General features: G+C 47.1%; 1 long non-coding RNA gene across 1 annotated transcript; it reads left to right on the forward strand.

The window, feature by feature from the left end:
* Positions 1-1,892: 1,892 nt before the first annotated feature.
* On the forward strand, positions 1,893-2,598 carry LOC142768441 (uncharacterized). The gene is made up of 3 exons (XR_012885287.1): positions 1,893-2,075; positions 2,311-2,352; positions 2,505-2,598. It is a non-coding gene; the product is annotated as an uncharacterized LOC142768441 (long non-coding RNA).
* Positions 2,599-4,839: the final 2,241 nt, after the last annotated feature.

The following is a 4,839-nucleotide window of genomic DNA, read 5'->3' on the forward strand; positions in this document are numbered from 1 at the left end:
GATGCCCAGTATAGACTAGAAAACACGCGAAAAGAAAATGCGGTTGGAAAGGTTACATTGAGGTGATCACACAAAACACCATGATGTAAGAAATTTTGAAGAAGTTTACTTGGTCCTACGTAGCTTCCAATTAATTGAATCATTATGTGTGGTCGCCATTGACTAAGCATACGAATTTGCGGAAAATTTCATTGAGCCAATGCTGACCCCGAAGAACAATGGCTTTACTGGCAGACGATGGTGCTAAGTGCGTCTTATCAAGACCAACTATGGGCAGTCCAGAAGGTCCACGATGCCGCCACAAGGCTCGGCCTGACGGTACCTGCGTGGACGAGGCCCGCCTCGGTCTGAAAAGACCGGACTTCCGCACACAAATAATGTTTTGTGAATGAATGAATGAATGAATGCCACGAAAGTAACGAAATACATTTTGTAATTACTTACATCACGTGCGCAGACTTTTGTACCTAATTCAAGAACGAAATTTCAACCTTGATTTCATCTGCTAATAATCAATCTATGATAGTGAAACATATGGCATTTGATTTCTCAGAGGGAAGTTCGTCGATCAGATTCAAGTCAGTGATCCTGTTTAGTGTTCATTCCCAGTATATCTGAAAAGTATTTCCGAGAACTGTCGTAGCTATGCGGTAGCACACTTGATTTCCGGGCCGAACACTGAGCTTCCATTTCTACTGAGACCCTGGCACTCATTTTTTGCATTGTTCAAATCGATGCTGCCACTGTCAGCTTTTTCTTAACGCCCTTGCGTTAATAAAACTGCCCGTGTGTGTTCTCATCGTTACTAGGTAGATACTAAGTTTCAATCATCTTTGGCACATACCTGCCCGTGGGCATATGCCGCTGTACGGCTAAAAATGCCTGACAACGTATACACTCTAAAAAAAGAGCGAGTAAAAAGGGTGTCTTTTTGACCCACAACAATAATCGTCATCTATATTGCATTCCATTCTTACGCTATCGCCCCGCGCCCGGTACATTCCGGTCACGATCAGCATGTCCATCATCAGGGTTACATTGTGTTCTCGACAGGCAAGTGGCCAGTGCCGAGTTTTCAAGAAAGGAAGCGCACGCAAGCCTGATGACGATTAGTGTTGTAAGACAAAAAGACACCCTTTTTACTCGATATTTTTATTTGAGTGTACGTGACAAATGTTTGACATTATTCACGTCTTGACCAGTGCGTCGCATTCGTCAAAACCTCTTGCCCTGCCATACTAGTTTTGGTTCACGCCGAATTATTGGGGTGATCACGAGAGCTCCCAGATGCATGCGAATAGATAGATAAATAGATAGATAGATAGATAGATAGATAGATAGATAGATAGATAGATAGATAGATAGATAGATAGATAGATAGATAGATAGATAGATAGATAGATAGATAGATAGATAGATAGATAGATAGATAGATAGATAGATAGATAGATAGATAGATAGATAGATAGATAGATAGATAGATAGATAGATAGATAGATAGATAGATAGATAGATAGATACGCTAAAAGTGTTTGCAATAGGCAAAGAAATGCTCCGCATTTAACAACGGTGTCCTTAATGCTCTTGCCGAAATCTAGTGAACCCCTTGACGATCTCAGTTGATGCTTAGCCCAACCGCCTTTCCCAAGCGAAGGAAGTGTACGTTGCTGTGATCGAAACCTCACAGAAAAAAAAACACGTGCCTGTGGTAATGAATGCCCCCTGGTGGCATCGACAGTTCCATAAAATAGTAGTTTAAATAAGGAGACATGAAATAAAACACTAGTGAAAAAGAATATTAACATCTGTACAATATTTTACAGGAATTATGAAGTAACAGCTGACTGCAACACTTCTCATTGCAAATAAAAAAAAAAGCACTTCTCGGGAGTTCTTCACACCAGGTTTCCGGCTGTTATAAAGAGCGTCATGTGCAAGAAGAGAATTGAAACTGTATTTGAAACTCATTTGCAGCTCTCAAAGCAAGATGTGGTGCTCTTCACGGAAGAGTGTTGCCATGTCATCAAACTAAATTTTTAGATGGAGTAATGTGGACCTTCTAGATTCCATCTGAGGTAAGTCAAGAGAACACTGATTTCATAAAAGACAACGACTCCGCAGGCCGAGGCGGTTTTCGCGCTGCCAAATTACTAAAAGCGAAAAGTATTTTCTATGCAAGAATTCTAGATCTCTTGTACTTTGAAATGAACTCAACTTTTGTGATATGTAATAGTAACATTGTGACAGAATAGAGGAGCGCCTGCATCAGATACCTAAATGGGCCCCGTTTTCGCAATTTATACTTTGCAGATCGTGGCAGGCTTCTTAGTAGTCGCCTGAACAAGAAATGTCGTAAGTGAAATTACGTTACTTGACCGCTTTAAGCACTGAGGCATCTGCTTTGAGTTCCATTGTTTGCAAAAAAAAAAAGAGAAGTGCTTTTTGACGACTCAGTAGTCTAGGTTGTGGAAGCGTGCATAATTTGTGCCGTTTTCTTTTTTCAGAAGCGAAGCAACCTACGAGCAAGTGATGTATTCTACTATGCCGTAGCCACCCCTAAAAATTTCCTCGATTTTCATGACGATATATAAAAGCGCGTCTCAGACTACTCATTTTATTTCTGCCACCACGACACAGCTAATGCAAGATACCCAACGTATACCATAATGATCACGATGACCCTGACGGCGATGAAGTGAAGACAATCATGATCACTGACAGCGACTTGCTTGTGCAGTATATGATATTGCCGCATGAATTCGCGTGGTTTTGGTGTGGAAGAGGACGAAGAGGTTGGGTTGGAGCAGTTTTTCTTTTTGTCCTAGCTTGACGAGCAGTTCTGCGGAAGGTTTCCTTGAGTGAGACAAGATTGGTGACAAGATTGGTGGAGGTGCTGGGTACGACAACTGACGACGCACCCCATGCACAAGAGCCCATCCAGGAGCCGGAACACAAGCCCTGTGCCCGTGGACACGCCAGTTCACAGAACAAGCCGCCGCCAACGAGGCCTACCACCAGAGACACCGGCACAGCTTATCCATAGAGCGACTATGACTTCGCCTCAAGGCGTCATGGAAACTCCTACGTCGTCGGCACCAATTTATTGCACTGTCCAGAACCCGCTGATGCCTAGTCCCTTTCACGGAGAGCTGTTTGAGGATGTGGACGACTGGCTGAGCGAGTTCGAACACGTCGCAGCGATCAACTACTGGGACGAAGCCGCCAAACTCCGCAACGTCTACGCGTGTTTGAAAGACGGCGCCCGAACGTGGTTCATGAACAGAAGTGATGTCTTGACATCCTGGCGCGAGTTCCAGCATCGCCTCTTGGAGACCTACCGGAGCCCCGACCGCCGCGATCGTGCTGAACGTGCATTGCATTCACGCATCCAGATGCCTAATGAGACCGTCACCATGTACGTGGAGGACATGACGCAGCTTTTCAGGCGAGCGGATCCGGCAATGCCAGAAGAAAAAAAGCTACGCTATCTGATGCGAGGCGTGAAGGAGCAGCTTTTTGCTGGTCTAGTGCGGAGTCCTCCGAAGAGTGTAGCAGAATTCCTGACCGAAGCCACTACGATGGAGAGGGTACTTCATCAGCGGTCAGCCCTACTCAACCGGCAAGTGAATTCTGCATCACCTACTGAATTTTCCGCCAGCTTCGGGAGCAACAGCATTGAGTGGATTCGCGAAATCGTCCGCTCCGTCGTCCGCGAGGAAATCGCGAAACTACACGGGGCGAGACAGCCGGAGGTAAGCAGCATCACCAATATTATTCGGGACGAGGTCCAGCAGGTGCTTCACAGCCGTCGCCCTCAACCAACGGTTACAAATCTAGAACCACCTCCTGCGTCCACTGATGTTGGGAACCGCACATATGCCGAAGCTCTGCGCACTTCCATGCCGGTCTCAAGCCCTGCAGTCCCAATCCAGACGATGCCACCAGTTTCAATTCAATCTGCGCATGCTGGTTTGGACATCGACGGTCGCCGTGCCCCTCCGCGGAAGTCCGATATTTGGCGTACGTCGGATAGAAGACCCCTCTGCTTCCATTGCGGTGAAGCCGGTCACATCTACCGGGAATGTCCATACCGACAACTTGGACTGCGCGGTTTCTCTATTCATTCGCCTCGTCCCCTAGTTGGTCAGAGGCCAAGAGAAATTGAGGACTACCTCGCGCAGCAACGTCTGCCTTTCCCACGGCGTCAATCGCGGTCTCCATCTCCACGACGACCCGCAGCTATTGGACCACGTCTCAGTACGATGGCACGGGGACGTTCCCCAAGCCCTCGTCGGGAAAACTGAAGGCAGCGACCTTCGGGGGCGAGGTCGCTGGGACTAAAAGTGCGGAAGACCTCCTATCGACGCTTCCACAAAACGCTGCAGACATTGAATTGACGTCTGAGTGCAGTGCGAGAGAAATGCCGGATTGTGCGTCTGAACCCAGTGGCCGAGTCTCACTCGACATTCCCGTGCTGATAGACGGTCTTCAGGTCAGCGCATTGGTGGACACAGGTGCAGATTATTCTATTATGAGCGGAAAATTGGCAACCAGTCTTAAGAAAGTGATGACACCTTGGAATGGGACGCGTATTCGCACTGCTGGAGGCCACGTTATTACTCCATTGGGTCGCTGTACCGCAAGAGTGGAAATACGCGAGTCAACGTTTGTGGTAACCTGCCTCGTACTACGCGACTGTTCTCGTCAGCTCATCCTTGGAATGGACTTCCTTCGAGAGAATGGCGCGATCATAAATCTCCGCGAGCGAATGGTGACTTTCTCGACGCAACTTGCAACCGATCGAGGCGCTGATAGCTGTCGTAGACCTGCGCTGCGTGT

Source organism: Rhipicephalus microplus, chromosome 8 (genome assembly GCF_043290135.1).
Source record: "Rhipicephalus microplus isolate Deutch F79 chromosome 8, USDA_Rmic, whole genome shotgun sequence".
Taxonomy (NCBI): Eukaryota; Metazoa; Arthropoda; class Arachnida; order Ixodida; family Ixodidae; genus Rhipicephalus; species Rhipicephalus microplus.